This window comes from Lactuca serriola, chromosome 8 (assembly GCF_051521515.1).
Source record: "Lactuca serriola cultivar US96UC23 chromosome 8, Lser_US96UC23_V15, whole genome shotgun sequence".
NCBI classification, from domain to species: Eukaryota; Viridiplantae; Streptophyta; class Magnoliopsida; order Asterales; family Asteraceae; genus Lactuca; species Lactuca serriola.
Window position 1 is genome coordinate 310232908 of NC_136415.1, and position 18901 is coordinate 310251808.

An 18901-nucleotide genomic window follows, 5' to 3' on the forward strand; every position below is an offset into this window, starting at 1 on the left:
TGAATAATTGCCTTCACGACTTGGTATACACAAACCTTGTCTTCCCAATAAGGCTAACTTATTTATTCTAATCGTGAGCTACCTCACACTCTTCTCACATGCGTTAAGAGTCTCCTGCTTGGTCCTTTCTTTCGCAGCAGAGGTACTATGTCTTCTTTCACCATCCCCATTACACTTCTCCATAACATTCGTTTCATCACTGTAACCCTTGAGACTCTCAGAAACTACCACTGAGGTTTATGGTTACACAACATCTGTGTTTATGATCTTAGTTTCGTGCCACTACGAGCTGAGTGAAACCCAAATTCAACACCAAAGAATTGACGGTGACAAATTAATTTGATCAAGTTTTCACCAATGAATTGACGAATGTACCTTCATGAAATCTCAATTTTTTTCGATTCCAATGAAATTGTTACACACCATAACATTTCTTCCCATGGGATCCAGTTATAATTTTTATCTGAGATTTTATACTTATCCAAGTCACTTAAAAATCAACTCCAACCTACTTGTTCAACAGACTACACCGGTCTCACAAGTACTTTGTTCACTTTCGTTCTTATATCAAGAATTGAATTGTTGAATCAAAGCGAAACCACCCTTAATTAGTCTTATTAAAAGAAGCCTTTCAACATTTATTAATAAATGTTTGATCGTAATTCAACAGGATTCCACACTAACACTTTGAGGTCTTTCTTGATCTTGAAGGAAGAGATTCGTGCCCGAGATCATCAGTTTCGTGTCATAATTGACATCACAGATTATTCCAAAAAGAGTTGCTTTATTTCCTTATCTTTTACACTCTTAGCACGAAAATCCTAGATTTTCAAAATTCCGTTACTAATTATTTTACAGGCTGGTTTATTACTGAGGGATTACTAATGAAGTTGTGGCCAAAAATTAGCCACGTGGGTCCTCAATTGAATATAGCTGATTCAAAAGGGAAAAAGACAAAAAGATGCTGACGCGGCGGAAGTTCAAAGGATAGAAATTCAAACGACGGTAAAAAAAAAAAAAAAAAGGCGGGCGCGTGAATTTGAAGAGGTCGCGCTTTTTCTGACACATTTGGACGCGTGTGCAGTATTGAAGCGTCATCCATCTGGCATTAATGGCGCGTGTGGAAATGGAAACGGTTCCTCTCTCTGAACCGGCGCTTATTGGGCGGCGTGATCCTAGGAATCTGACACTCTCTCTCCTACGTGATCATCGCACGTCCCAACTGTCACCAATCAGTCACTCAAAAACCCTTCCATATTTCCATAAGAGATTTGAATCGATCTTTCTCTCTCCTATCACCTACTATAAAAACCCATCCAGACCACCTTTTACCTCTTTACTGCCCCATAATTTCCAAAGAAAAAATACTTCCAAACTCTCTCCCGGTTATCTTCTTCTCCAACCTGCAACAATGGCTGAATCCTCTTCCGTCCATGCTACTTCTCAGATTCTTCCAATCCGTCCTCAGCAATGCCTCGTGATTGATCTGAACCCACTGGCCTATGATCCCTACATGTCGCCGGTCATCGAGTGTCTCAAATACTCCCAGCTTGCTCCGGCACTGTCACGGATTGAAACGGTGCCAATGGTGGCCCTATCTCAGGTCTACGCAACGGCTTATTACGACAAGGCCGTTGACAGAGTCTTTTTCGAAGTGGCGGAACACAAGACGTCGATTTCTCGTTCCCGCTTCTGCTCTATGCTTGGGTTTGCTGCTGACCCATCGCGTGTTCACCCGGAGACAATTCCGGTTGGTATGCTCTACATCATGTTCTACAACATGGGCTACACGGAAGTTCTCACCTCCGTCGCCAGATTCAAGAAGTCATGCCTACCGCCCCAATGGAATGGGTTATTTACAGTTCTCTTCAAGGGACTGTCAGAACGAAGCTCAGGATCGGACGGGGCCAGTCGTCTTTTCCTGTCGATTATGTATGCGGTGTACAACGGGATCAATCTGGACTACGGATTTGTCCTTTGGCAACAACTGATTCAGAGCCTCTCTTCCGCTTCCCGACACTCCGAGGTGTCACTAGCCCGGTTCTGGATCTTGATCACAAGATGGGCTATGGACAGGTTCGATGTCCAAACTGCTGACGGTGCACCGATGTCTTCGATTGGTACGTTCCACACCACGAAGATCATCGTATCCGCTGCATCGAAATTCTCCTTCATTGGCTCTATCCCGGAGTCGATGTATGGTAGTGTGCCATCAGACAGCAGTATGATCAAGGCTATCAAGGAGTTAGGGCCATCTGGTCCGAGGGAACTGACACCGGACATGTTGAGATCGATCCATGATGCCGACAAACCGGTGGCCAGGGGTAAGAAGGCAGACAAGGGGAAGAAACCATCCAAAGCCCCAAAACCTACTCCCAAGAAGCGCAAACAACCGAAGGCTGCCTCGTCACCACAACCGAAAAGGAGGAAGACCCAACAAAAGCGAAAGCTAATCCTTTCCTCCTCATCAAGTGAATCCGAAGTTGAGAGTTCGGACGCTGAGGGATCACAAGGCGATGTCTCTCCTCTACGAGGCAACACACCCCCTCGGTCCCCAACCCCGGAGATGGAACTTCACCAATCCCCAGTTCCTTCCCCTCCACCCACAATACCTATTTCCATTCCCACCATAACCCCTACTATACCACCAACCTCATTCCCTATACCTCCACCCATATTCACCACCTCAACCGAAACACCACCTGTAACCGAAACCCCTCCCGTAACCGAACCTCCACAAACCGAAACCCATACACAACCACCACCCGAAACTAACCCCCCACCTACTCAACCTGAACCAACCAAACCCATAACACCCCCAGCTTCACCACCACCTCAATCTCCAGAAGACGCCTCCGATGGCGATGATCAATACCTAGGTGGTGATCACCTGAACTTTGATTCGGTCTACTATAGTCCGTTTCAAGTTCAGAGTGATGAGGAGGATGATGCTCCAGTGACAAAGAAGCATCTTCGCGATCTTAACGAGAAGGTTGATCAACTTCTCGCCTCCTCTTCCAATCAGCAGTCATCCTTATTTGAAGCTGCCCTTCAGAGGATAGTTGATGCCTTCTCTAGGGCTCAACATGACTCAGTGGCCTCTGCTACTGCTGCAATAGACGCCTCCACCCGCGCTTGTGAGGCTGCGACCGAAAAAGTCGATAAACTATTCCATGACGCTACAATCCTGTTGCAGTCTATGCAGGAAAGCGCCGATGCCACCAAAACAACTCTGGAACCACTTGTCAATCAATTGGCCCAGTTTGTAAAGACGGAGTTATCCTCGTTCGCTACCCTCAGACAAAACCTTAGCGACGACAACTCGGCACTCCGTGCCTCCATCGACGCCCGCTTGGCAAAACTACAAGCGGATCTTGCGGCTGAAAATAAACTGATGGACGTCCTGGCGAGTAAGACTACTGCCCTCAAGGTCAAGAGCACCCAACTTTCCAACTCCGAACAACAATTGGAGGCTCTTCGATCCGAAAGGGAAATCATCAAGACGTGTGTTTCGGATGTCCACGCCGCTCTATCTAACATCCTCGAAGCACACGACCCCATCCTCAATCACTCGGTGAGGCGTACCCTCGCTGAGAAACTCTCTCCGGCCATGGATCTATTGAGTAAAATTGAAGAAAGGATCGAAACCACCTTCGTCCTCCAACGTTACTCACACAACCGAACCACCCCAAACTGGTCATGCCTCGGGTTCGGGTGTGAAGAACAAGGGCAAACACATAGCAGAGGATGGAGATGAAGATGAAGATGAAGACAAGGAGACTATTGCGGACATGTTAAAGAGAAAGAACAGTCGCAATACTGATGACGATGTCAGTCGTGTGGCACGTGAAGCTGAAGAAGCCGAACGTAAACAAAAAGAAGCCAACGATCTCCTTGAGAGCCGAAAGTTGCTCTTCCCTGCCTGGACCAGGGATCGGTTGATAAAAGAGGCCATAGAGACTCCAAGCATACTATGGCTCGAGCCGGTGATATCGTTCGACTGCATCAACTCGGTCGATTCGCAATTTGATATGCCGCTGACTCGAAAGGCGTTCATCTTCCACGCCTTCTCCAACATTTTCGAAGTCCCACATCCGAACGATGAGCTTGACAGGGAGCTCATTGACTTTTACCTGGAGGCCGCTCGCCCTCAATTCCTTACATGGAGCGCCCAAAAGATTGTCAATGTTCGGGTGATGAAGCCTTTTGCCGTGGGGAGATTCACAAACGTCAAGTTCAAGCTTATCCGAGGATCTGCAAGAACTGCTCACATGATCTCTCTGGCGGATCTGCCCAATCTGAACCCTCATGATTGGATAGTCTTGTACAACATCCTGCTGACAAACGAAGCCGAATATGGTCCCATCTTAGACCATGTCAAAAGGATGCTGGCATGCTACATCATGGAGGTGGCCCTAATGGATCAGGAGGTTGCCACAGTTTTTAAGAAGAAACCGAAAGTCAAGCCCGTGGGATCGGCCAGTGATCTGAATCAAATGCTGATGGGCAAGATAGATTCGAGGTGAAACTCTGTGATGTTCACTAGAGCCGAAGGACAGAAATGTCTCTTTGCTTTAGCTGACAAACATCTTTACACTACAACTTGCTTGGAGCACATCTTATTCATCATCAAGCAGTGTAAAGACAATTCGGCTGATGATATCAAATACTTCAATGATATGATCAATTGGTACATCCGGTTTAGACAGACCATCCTTTCCATAACCAAGTGTCTGTTTAGTACCGTGAAGAAGAAGGTACCAGCTTCAGCCGCCGGCCCAAGTAGAAAGTGAAAGTCTCGCTCCAAATTGACGCAAAGGGGGAGATTGTTGGGCTGAAAAGAGTTTTGATGTTGCGTCTTTTGGGCTCGTTAGATTAGCCTTTTATTCTCCGGTTTGGGCCTGTCCAACCGAGAGCCTTTTATGTATTGTATATAAGTTAAATGCTTGCATGCATATTAGGTCAAGATTCTAGAGATTATCGATACAGCGATTGATCAAGAGTATAATATTTTTCTGTAATCGTTCTTGTAATCTTCTAATCCTTTACAGTTGATGTTCTTAATCGAGCTCTTCTAAGGATTTTATTTAATCATTCAACACGTTTGATTCAAGCGGTTTGTTCTTATTATTGCGTTGTTAACTGTTTTATATTCATATACTTGTTCAAGATCTAATCGATCTTCTTAGATTAACAGTTGTTTTAATCCCATCAGTTTCTTAATCATTAAGATGATCACAAAACTGATACTAAAGTACTCTCCCATCTTTTCAGATATGATAAACTTTTATCCTTCTGCCTAATTTGATTCTTCTTATTCGCCCTGCCATACATTGGAACCTTTTCCAATGTCTCAGAGTTACACTTAAGCTTGTAAGTATAATCATATTTACTGAGCTTTAGTAAACTATGACGAATAGTCTTATCAATCTTTTGTGGTGGACTTAATCAGTGCACAAGAATGTGTACTCGATCCCTTAGTCCTTTACCTGACTCACACATCCATGTGGCCGAGTAATTAGTCTTAATTTTCCAAAACTTGAAAGTTCTCATTCATCATGCTATACAACTTGCATGATTCCAAGTTCCGGTCCAATTGAAACTTGGGTGATGAGAATCTTTCCTTATTTGGTAAATCTAGACATTACCACAAATGAAAGAATCAATTTTATATTTCCACTCTTGCTCTTAATGGAATCATATAAGCAACAATTTTTCCTCAAAAGCCATTGTAAGGATATTTTAGAATAAATAAAATCAAAAAAATTTTCTTTTATTTTAAAACTTTGCGGAAAAACTTATCCTTACAATCCATATGAAAACTTGTTGTTATCTATTCCTAAGCAATATCTCATAACTCCTAAGAAGTTGCTCAAGAATCCGATCTTCAAACTATGCGATAGAAATCCATCTACGCCATCAGATTCAGCATATTCTTTCTTTAAGTTTCTTCACTTTTCTTTGATTCTTAAAACGTCACCATGTGACCCAGTCACATCATGTATCAGGAATCTCAGAATAGAAACTTAACAGAGTTAGATAGTGGTCTTTACCTGAAGTAGAGTCAAACTTATTGACTTTAACATCCTTAGGTAAATTTGGCAGGTTCGCAACCAATGCCCCTTCCCTTGGCAATATAAACATATGGACCCTTTGATAATGGTACACGAGACTATCACAGACTTAGCTTTTCTCTTTACCATTTGGTCAACCGAGTTGACTATGGCCGATCCCTTTCCATTGGGAAGAAAATGCTTTACTGGATATCCAATGTCATCATTGTCAATGTCCATAAAGTTTTAGGAAGTTGATCTTAGCAAATAGATAAGATCATTAAGGGTCTTGTCATAGTCTGTTTCATAGGTGTCCTAAAGGAACTCACTATGTGACTTAGAAAGTGATTGAACCACCAACTTTCTCAAGACTTTGACACCCAACTCTCCCGGCTTGTCAATATGTGACTACATCTCCAAGATGTGTTCACACCTAGACCTTGCCTTGCCAATAGGGCTTGAGTGACCTTAAACTTTTCAAGAACTTGTGGGTTGGGGAGAATAATTGGAGGAGGTGAAAGAAGTATGATTTCCAAAGGACTTCATCTTCATTTAGGAAACCTTGTTTCACTAGATTTGGGAAGAACATAGGTGTCTATTACAGACATCTTTTGGGAGATATTCAAGATAGTTGATTTAAAGTCCTTAATATGACACCCAATATGAAATATTAAGGCTAGGACCCAACAAACTATTTTATAACTTAGAAGAGGTATGCCGTAATCCAAGCTATAAAATATTTGAAGGTAGGTGAATGACGATTCACAAATTTCCACCAAGATAAACGAAATATATTGTTAGGTTTAATTGGATTTGAAACTCCTAGATCTTTGAGACTCATTGAACTGTTCAATGGCATGTTTCAATCTCGAGTGTGCCCTTCAGGTTTTGTGACTGGGATGCCGAGGATCACAAAACAAGGTGTGAAGTAACCATGCAAATCACTTGGTACCCTTAATAAATTACCCCTCAATCGATGTGCCGGTTAACCACACACGCTCCATCGATACTATGATAAATATTAAGTCACCCTTTACCTACCTTGTTAAGTCCAAGTTAGTGTGCCGGTTAACCACACACGCTCCACTAACGACTTAGACAAAGTGTAAAGTGTAATTTCATGGGTTAGCACTTTATTCACATTTTTCCTAAGTAACTAAGATTGGGTATTATTAAGAGTTTAGTTACTTAGTATTATCATTAATACTTTTAATGAAGGGAGAATTCTAGTCCTGTCAAACCCGTTCGGCTAACGACCCTCCACCAGTCAAGCAAGCGGTGGGTGAGAGTGGACACCCATTAAGTTGTCATTTTATAGGCAACAACCTTATACCCACCTTATAGACCGGCTTCGTGAATGAGGCGTACTAGCGGTAAGACTGACTTTACTCTTATACATATATATATTATTAACTTATAATATTATAAAGTATAAGGGTTGAATTTTAACTTTTAAAATTCTAAGGGCTAACATGGAATTAAAGTATTCATAAGTGAAAACTTTTACAAATTCCAAAACTTGAGGGCAAGTTTTGAAACTATTCAAAACTAATTAATTCCATAACTTATGTGTTTAAAGTAGTTTTAATCCAAAAACTCTTCAAGTTCCATAACTTGAGGACAAGTTATGGAAGACTTTAAACTAATAAAAGAATTAACTTTTCTTTATTTTATAACTTATGGAATTAATTAAGGTTACACCTTTTATTTTATTTTATTTTATTTTATTAAATGAAGAGACTCTTGGTCCTCCATAACTTGAGGACAAGTTATGGAGTCATAAAACCATTTAATTAGAACTAGACTCTTCATTTTTGTAACCTTTGCCAATTTTTATGAGTTTTATGATTCTTAAATGTGACTTTTCATATAACTTGAGGACAAGTTACAAAAACACATTTTAGAATCAATTCTTAGATTAATTTGGATTAAAACCAACTATCACATAATTTTATTCATTAATCTAAATTCACTCATAAAACAAGGTAACACAAAAAACTTTTGGTGATCCATAACTTATTCTTAAGTTATGGAATCCTTTAAAACATTAACACCAAATTTTGTAACTCCAAAAAAACTTTGAATCATTTTATTTTTTTTTATTTTAAAACCTTTTCATATCCATAACTTATGGAGGTTTCAAAAAATAAAACTCTTTAGATCAAACTTTTAAAACTAATAAAATAATCATATTATTTTATATTTTATTAAATTTGACCTAATTCAACTCATAAAGCAAATTATTCAAATTTTACAAATAATTAGTTTTCCACAAGAACAAGTAATTATCTTAAAATTTGACAAACTTCATGTTTTTTTTTCTTTTCAACTTTGAAAATAAAATATTTGCATCAATATAACAGAAAACAACCCGTGGCTCTGATACCACTGTTGGGTTTTGAGCATTCTAACACTTCCTAAGTGTACATGCAACCCTAAATACCTTGGATCTATGTTTTCTCTATTATACATGCAAATAAGAACATCCAAGGTATTATCCTAATCTAGCATACAAAAACTATGAATGTAACAAGATAGAATACATACCTCTTGATGTAGCTTGATGTCTTCAAGCTTTAAGAGCTTAGCCCCAATAGTGTGGAAGCCTCAAGTGGAATCACAAATCACCAAGACACCTTGGAATACTTTAGAGAATATGATTACTTGGTTCTCTCTAGTGAAATTGGCTAGCCCTTCTTTAGTGTATCCACACTAGTGCCAATTTCACCAACCAAAGACATCTTTATATAGTATGGAGGATTAGGGTTAAACCCTAATACCCATGACCTTTCATTTCCTAGGATCCATGGGTTAAACACTCCATGGACTATCCATGAAAGCTTAGCCCAACCTAAATGAACTTGGCCCATTCCATATATATAAGAGTCCATATTTAATTAGTTCCTTTTGATCACTTAATTAATTATAAATTAATTCTTGATCAATACTAATTAAATAATATGATTCCATATTAATATATTAGAACTTATAACATATTAATATTAATCATAAACATACTATTCTCAAAAGATTATCCATATAAATTGTGTCGGTGAAGTGCAACCCAAATGGACCATGCCGGGTCGGGTCAAGTACATACCAAATATAGTTATGGACTTAGACATTAATCCAACACAATCTCCATCAATCCTTCGCCCCGAGCCTCAACAGGTTCAGAGCACACCTCACCCCATGATCAACAGGGCATGAACACGTGAAGAAACTGTTGGGTTTTGAGCATTCTAACACTCCTAAGTGTACATGCAACCCTAAATACCTTGGATCTATGTTTTCTCTATTATACATGCAAATATGAACATCCAAGGTATTATCCTAATCTAGCATACAAAATAATGGATATAACAAGATAGAATACATACCTCTTTGATGTAGAATGTCTTCATGAAGCTTGAGTGCCTAGTGCCTCAAGTGTGACACCTCAAATGGTTCACACAACACCAACTACACATGGAATAACTTGAGAGAAATCTACACTTCATGAAATCAGCTAGCCCTTCTATTACACACACTAGTGCAAATTTTGGTCAAGAATAAGATGCATATATAGTTAGGGTTACACCATGTAAACCCTAATTGTCATGGCCTTTCATTTCCATGATCCATGGGTACAAATACACCATGGAGCATCATATAGGTTTTAGCCCAACTAGATAATCCATGGAGCATTAGCCCACTATATATGTATGGATGATTTGCACAATCAACCCATATATTTAATTAGTCTTCTTTTGATCACTTAATTAATCCTAGATTAATTCTTGATCAATACTAATTAAATAATCTTATTATTCTTATTATTAATATACTAGAACTTATAATATATTAATAACCATAAGTGCCTTATTTCTCTCATTATAGTCTATCCAAATGCATGATGCCATGCAACCCAAATGGACCATGCCGGGTCGGGTCAAGTCTTACCAATTATAGTTATGGACTTAGACATTAATCCAACAGTCTCCCACTTGGATAAGTCTAAAACTATTATTTCAAGTATGACTTCAAGAACCAACTGGCAATCGTAGCTCTCAAAAGCTTCCGTCGAACTCTGACCTTTTAGATGAACTCTGACCTTTGTCAATGACTTGTCCATTAGATAAGGGATCATATATTCCTCCACTCTAGATATCATATGGACTGACACTTGGATTATAATCATTCTCTCTGTCCATTTATTGTTTCCCAATTTCCGATTTATGACGACTGACTAATTGAACAAATCAAATCAGTCCTGGCCCGGCCGAGCACTTCCATTTGTCATCATCAAATCATCGAGGGGCCCACAGATATCGCTTTTATCCCGAAGGTAAAAGGAATGGATAAATTCGACTCATATGGCTTGTTCTACTACTTGTTGAATCATACACTAAGACACGTTTTATAACATCGAGTTACCAATGCGTTTTCGTGCAATCAATGTACTATCAACTCATCGTAACAACTCATATCTCTAGGTTTATAGAATATAAGATACTATCGTCTCATGATCACCCGTGATAAAATCCATGAACTGATTCCAATGAGCGCGGGTTGAATCTAATAATCAAAACTTATGAGCACTTATGAGTGTTGTAGCCCTTTGTCCACCATCTTAGACCTCTACAAGCCAACCCATGACAGTCTTGATTCATATCTACTTCCAACATATGACCGACTGTGGATAGTTTGAATAACTTAGTCATTCCAGAAGAATAACCTAGTTTATTCTGGAAGTCAAAACATGCAAAATGAAACACAATAATAATCGAATTCAATATGGTCTCAGAACTTACGAATATAAATAAAACACCTTTTATTTATCACCATATGATTACACATTATTCATTGTATACTGTTTCAGCTGTCAACTTTATTCTTGAATTTAAAACAATAGTTGTCCCATGCTCCAAGCATGTACACTATATTTTCTAAACACTAGTCATGCCATACACCAAGTATGCATACTATGTTTGTCTATGATCTTTACTTTGTGAAATAGATCAACCAAACATAACTCCAATGATCCTCTTTTCACAGTCCCAAATCCTTACTGCAAAGGCAAGAATTCCAAATTCATGCCATTTACTAAAATCTGTTAGATTCTAAACTTATATGCATTGATCCTCTTGTAATGATTATGGACAAAGTCACAAGGACTTGACAACAAACATTACAAAGTATTCCAAAGGAGATCAACTCCTTGGAAACATCCTTCTTGCATTAAGTTTCCTTAATCTTACACAGATTGGAATTTCTAACTTTGAAACATTTCCAGATTCATTTTGACTATCACTTCTGAACAAGAGTTGCCTCCCTACAGATTATGTCAATATGGTCCTTCCAGAATTATCACTATACTTCTAACTGTCCTTGAGCAACCAATCGTTGGTAAACCTTAGATTGTCCTCGACAATTGTTTAATCCTTTTAGTCATATCCAATTCTAGACCTTTTCCCTTCATAATGCCCCAGACATTTGTAAAATTTTAGAATGGATGAATATAGCACATGTAATCGATCCTATATCCGAAGCATATGGGACACGATTCATGATGTCTCACATAAAGACTAAACCAATATTTTGCTATAACATTTCCATTTATATTTACCAAGTTCTCATAATTCAGATTATGATAAGGGATGCCGTAATCATAATTGAATTTTAGAACGCAAATAATGGACCCATATATAGAATTTCCTTATCTTGAGCCATTCCAACATGAAATTCATATAGATATATATATATATATATATCCTTGACTAAATGATTAAAACCTCACGATCTAAGCTTATAGATTTGAGATGAAGTATAATTTCCTCTGCCTTAATTATAGCAAAACAACTTTTTTCCTAATTAAAACCTTTTATTTTCTATAATTAACATTGCTAACTTGCAATACTTATCATAATTATCATGCTCCCACTAAGATGATGATTATTAACATAACACTTATGCTCCTACTAGCTTTGACATGTACTAAGAAATCAGCTGGACTTCTAGAAATCAATACTTCATTGACTTTCTTACCAAAGTTAAGATTTCTGATACTAGATTGTTTTGATAAAACTTTATCAAAATCATACACCTTCCCTTAGATAGCACACTTGTGTATCTAAACAATTATGAAGAGGGATGCCGTAATCATAATGGTTAGACCTTTTTTCCACTTCTCACAAGTCCAGGTTAGTGTGCCGGTAAACCACACACGCTCCCCTAACGACTTTGAGAATGCAAATATCACAATTGCTATCTATCTAAAATCTACTTAGTGAAAGTGTTTCCTCACCATCATTTTCATGAATCGGAGAGAAACCTTATGACACTTAGATTTGCTGGTGTATGTGTTCTTATCCATGTGATTGGTCAAAACCATAGTCACAAGACAAGGATAATGACAAATCCAAACTCATATGGACTGAACTCAATCTTAATTTCTTGCCACCTGGCAGCTCAAGGGCCTGCCATTGCTTCCAAGTTGTTGTGCAACCAATTGAGAATTCTAAGGAATCATATGCAAAGCCAACTTTAACTGGAATGGGCACAGAATATGTCAACACGATAGGTTATAAACCTCAAGTCGTGTGCTAGTGAAGAACTTCAGGTTTTATTCTTGATTAGTTCTTGAGGCTTTCAAGACCTTTAAGACTCCCAATGTCCTCTTGACATATAAGACTTTCTTGTCAGTTATTTAAGAGATAGTGTGGATTCTAATCAAGACAAACACTTCACAAAATTGGCCTAAGTTGGTCTTTGTTTTATCCAAAACATCACAACTTACCAATTTCAAATGTACAAGAGTAGAAAACTTTTACTCTTAAATTTGACAAGTGTTTTAAACCTTCTTTAAGACATGTCACTCAAGTTACAATCTTGGAGTATGACTTTAAGACTTGTATTGGAACGAAGTATGACTCATCTTCTTGATTTAACCATTTCAACAATTCAAGTTCCCCTTCTTAGTCATAAGAATACACTAAGATTTCCTTAGAGAACTAGCTTTGATATGGGTTCTTAATCATTAAGATGATCACAAAAACTGATACTAAAGTACTCTCCCATCTTTTCAGATTTGAGAAACTTTTATCTTTCTGCCTACTTGATTCTTCTTATTCGCTCTGCCTTACATTAGAACCTTTTTCCAATGCCTCAGATTTACACTTAGGCTTGTAAGTATAATCATATTTACTGAACTTTAGTAAACTATGAAGAATAGTCTTATCGATCTTTTGTGGTGGACTTAATCAGTGCACAAGAATGTGTACTCGATCCCTTAGTCCATTACTTGACTCACACATCCATGTGAACAAGTAATTAGTCTTAATGTTCTAATACTTGGAAGTTCTTATTCATCATGCTATACAACTTGCATGATTCCAAGTTTCTATCCAACTGAAATATGGGTGATGAGAATCTTTCCTTTTTTGGTAAATTTAGACATTACCACAAACGAAAGAATCAATTTCATATTTCCACTCTTGCTATTAATGGAATCCTATAAGCAATGAAAATTCTCACAGATGCCATTGTAAGGATATTTTAAAATAAAATCAGAAAATTTCCTTTTATTTATAAACTTTGTGGAAAAACTTATCCTTACAATCCATATGAAAACTTGTTGTTTTCTATTCCTAAGCAAAAATATCATAACTCCTAAGAAGTAGCTCAAGAATCCAATCTTCAAACTATGCGATAGAAATCCATCTACGCAATCAGATTCAGCTTATTCTTTCTTTAAGTTTCTTTACTTTTCTTTGATTCTTAAAACATCAACATGTGACCCAGTCACATGATGTATCAATAATCTCAGAATAGAAAGTTAGCAGAGTTAGATAGTGGATTTACCTGAAATAAAGTCAAACTATTGACTTTACCATCCTTAGGTAAAATTGGCAGCTTCGCAACTAATGCCCCTTCCTTTGGCAATATAAGCATATGGAACCTTTGGTAATGGTACACGGGACTATCACAAACTTAGATTTTCTCTTTACTATTTGGTCAACCGAGTTGACTATGGCTGATCCCTTTCCACTGGATGAGAGAGCTTTACTAGATATCCAATGTCACCATTGTCAATGTCCATAAAGTTTTAGGAAGTTGATCTCAGCAAATAGATAATATCATTAAGGGTCTTGTCATAGTCTGTTTCATAGGAGTTCCAAAGAGACGCACTATGTGACTTAGAAAGTGATTGAGCTACCAACTTTCTCAAGACTTTGACACCCAACTCTCCCGGCTTGTCAATATGTGACTACATCTCCAAGATGTGATCACACATAGACCTTTGCGTGTCAATAGGGCTTGAGTGACCTTAAACTTTTCAAGAACTTGTGGGTTAGGGAGAATAATTGGAGGAGGTGAGAGAAGTATGATTTCCATGGGACATCATCTTCATTTAGGATAGCTTGTTTCAAGAGATTTGGGAAGATCATAAATGTCTAAACCAGACATCTTTTTGGGAGATATTCAAGATAGTTGATCTAAAGTCCTTAATATAACACCCAATATGAAATATTAAGGCTAGGACCCAACTAACTATTTTATAACTTAGAAGAGGGATGCCGTAATCCAAGCTATAAAATATTTGAAGGTAGGTGAATGACGATTCACAAATTTCCACCAAGATAAACGAAATATATTGTTAGGTTTAATTGGATTTGAAACTCCTAGATCTTTGAGATTCATTGAACTGTTCAATGGCATGTTTCAATCTCGAGTGTGCCCTTCAGGTTTTGTGACTGGGATGCCGAGGATCACAAAACAAGGTGTGAAGTAACCATGCAAATCACTTGGTACCCTTAATAAATTACCCCTCAATCGATGTGCCGGTTAACCACACACGCTCCATCGATACTATGATAAATATTAAGTCACCCTTTACCTACCTTGTTAAGTCCAAGTTAGTGTGCCGGTTAACCACACACGCTCCACTAACGACTTAGACAAAGTGTAAAGTGTAATTTCATGGGTTAGCACTTTATTCACATTTTTCCTAAGTAACTAAGATTGGGTATTATTAAGAGTTTAGTTACTTAGTATTATCATTAATACTTTTAATGAAGGGAGAATTCTAGTCCTGTCAAACCCGTTCGGCTAACGACCCTCCACCAGTCAAGCAAGCGGTGGGTGAGAGTGGACACCCATTAAGTTGTCATTTTATAGGCAACAACCTTATACCCACCTTATAGACCGGCTTCGTGAATGAGGCGTACTAGCGGTAAGACTGACTTTACTCTTATACATATATATATTATTAACTTATAATATTATAAAGTATAAGGGTTGAATTTTAACTTTTAAAATTCTAAGGGCTAACATGGAATTAAAGTATTCATAAGTGAAAACTTTTACAAATTCCAAAACTTGAGGGCAAGTTTTGAAACTATTCAAAACTAATTAATTCCATAACTTATGTGTTTAAAGTAGTTTTAATCCAAAAACTCTTCAAGTTCCATAACTTGAGGACAAGTTATGGAAGACTTTAAACTAATAAAAGAATTAACTTTTCTTTATTTTATAACTTATGGAATTAATTAAGGTTACACCTTTTATTTTATTTTATTTTATTTTATTAAATGAAGAGACTCTTGGTCCTCCATAACTTGAGGACAAGTTATGGAGTCATAAAACCATTTAATTAGAACTAGACTCTTCATTTTTGTAACCTTTGCCAATTTTTATGAGTTTTATGATTCTTAAATGTGACTTTTCATATAACTTGAGGACAAGTTACAAAAACACATTTTAGAATCAATTCTTAGATTAATTTGGATTAAAACCAACTATCACATAATTTTATTCATTAATCTAAATTCACTCATAAAACAAGGTAACACAAAAAACTTTTGGTGATCCATAACTTATTCTTAAGTTATGGAATCCTTTAAAACATTAACACCAAATTTTGTAACTCCAAAAAAACTTTGAATCATTTTATTTTTTTTTATTTTAAAACCTTTTCATATCCATAACTTATGGAGGTTTCAAAAAATAAAACTCTTTAGATCAAACTTTTAAAACTAATAAAATAATCATATTATTTTATATTTTATTAAATTTGACCTAATTCAACTCATAAAGCAAATTATTCAAATTTTACAAATAATTAGTTTTCCACAAGAACAAGTAATTATCTTAAAATTTGACAAACTTCATGTTTTTTTTTCTTTTCAACTTTGAAAATAAAATATTTGCATCAATATAACAGAAAACAACCCGTGGCTCTGATACCACTGTTGGGTTTTGAGCATTCTAACACTTCCTAAGTGTACATGCAACCCTAAATACCTTGGATCTATGTTTTCTCTATTATACATGCAAATAAGAACATCCAAGGTATTATCCTAATCTAGCATACAAAAACTATGAATGTAACAAGATAGAATACATACCTCTTGATGTAGCTTGATGTCTTCAAGCTTTAAGAGCTTAGCCCCAATAGTGTGGAAGCCTCAAGTGGAATCACAAATCACCAAGACACCTTGGAATACTTTAGAGAATATGATTACTTGGTTCTCTCTAGTGAAATTGGCTAGCCCTTCTTTAGTGTATCCACACTAGTGCCAATTTCACCAACCAAAGACATCTTTATATAGTATGGAGGATTAGGGTTAAACCCTAATACCCATGACCTTTCATTTCCTAGGATCCATGGGTTAAACACTCCATGGACTATCCATGAAAGCTTAGCCCAACCTAAATGAACTTGGCCCATTCCATATATATAAGAGTCCATATTTAATTAGTTCCTTTTGATCACTTAATTAATTATAAATTAATTCTTGATCAATACTAATTAAATAATATGATTCCATATTAATATATTAGAACTTATAACATATTAATATTAATCATAAACATACTATTCTCAAAAGATTATCCATATAAATTGTGTCGGTGAAGTGCAACCCAAATGGACCATGCCGGGTCGGGTCAAGTACATACCAAATATAGTTATGGACTTAGACATTAATCCAACACAATCTCCATCAATCCTTCGCCCCGAGCCTCAACAGGTTCAGAGCACACCTCACCCCATGATCAACAGGGCATGAACACGTGAAGAAACTGTTGGGTTTTGAGCATTCTAACACTCCTAAGTGTACATGCAACCCTAAATACCTTGGATCTATGTTTTCTCTATTATACATGCAAATATGAACATCCAAGGTATTATCCTAATCTAGCATACAAAATAATGGATATAACAAGATAGAATACATACCTCTTTGATGTAGAATGTCTTCATGAAGCTTGAGTGCCTAGTGCCTCAAGTGTGACACCTCAAATGGTTCACACAACACCAACTACACATGGAATAACTTGAGAGAAATCTACACTTCATGAAATCAGCTAGCCCTTCTATTACACACACTAGTGCAAATTTTGGTCAAGAATAAGATGCATATATAGTTAGGGTTACACCATGTAAACCCTAATTGTCATGGCCTTTCATTTCCATGATCCATGGGTACAAATACACCATGGAGCATCATATAGGTTTTAGCCCAACTAGATAATCCATGGAGCATTAGCCCACTATATATGTATGGATGATTTGCACAATCAACCCATATATTTAATTAGTCTTCTTTTGATCACTTAATTAATCCTAGATTAATTCTTGATCAATACTAATTAAATAATCTTATTATTCTTATTATTAATATACTAGAACTTATAATATATTAATAACCATAAGTGCCTTATTTCTCTCATTATAGTCTATCCAAATGCATGATGCCATGCAACCCAAATGGACCATGCCGGGTCGGGTCAAGTCTTACCAATTATAGTTATGGACTTAGACATTAATCCAACAGTCTCCCACTTGGATAAGTCTAAAACTATTATTTCAAGTATGACTTCAAGAACCAACTGGCAATCGTAGCTCTCAAAAGCTTCCGTCGAACTCTGACCTTTTAGATGAACTCTGACCTTTGTCAATGACTTGTCCATTAGATAAGGGATCATATATTCCTCCACTCTAGATATCATATGGACTGACACTTGGATTATAATCATTCTCTCTGTCCATTTATTGTTTCCCAATTTCCGATTTATGACGACTGACTAATTGAACAAATCAAATCAGTCCTGGCCCGGCCGAGCACTTCCATTTGTCATCATCAAATCATCGAGGGGCCCACAGATATCGCTTTTATCCCGAAGGTAAAAGGAATGGATAAATTCGACTCATATGGCTTGTTCTACTACTTGTTGAATCATACACTAAGACACGTTTTATAACATCGAGTTACCAATGCGTTTTCGTGCAATCAATGTACTATCAACTCATCGTAACAACTCATATCTCTAGGTTTATAGAATATAAGATACTATCGTCTCATGATCACCCGTGATAAAATCCATGAACTGATTCCAATGAGCGCGGGTTGAATCTAATAATCAAAACTTATGAGCACTTATGAGTGTTGTAGCCCTTTGTCCACCATCTTAGACCTCTACAAGCCAACCCATGACAGTCTTGATTCATATCTACTTCCAACATATGACCGACTGTGGATAGTTTGAATAACTTAGTCATTCCAGAAGAATAACCTAGTTTATTCTGGAAGTCAAAACATGCAAAATGAAACACAATAATAATCGAATTCAATATGGTCTCAGAACTTACGAATATAAATAAAACACCTTTTATTTATCACCATATGATTACACATTATTCATTGTATACTGTTTCAGCTGTCAACTTTATTCTTGAATTTAAAACAATAGTTGTCCCATGCTCCAAGCATGTACACTATGTTTTCTAAACACTAGTCATGCCATACACCAAGTATGCATACTATGTTTGTCTATGATCTTTACTTTGTGAAATAGATCAACCA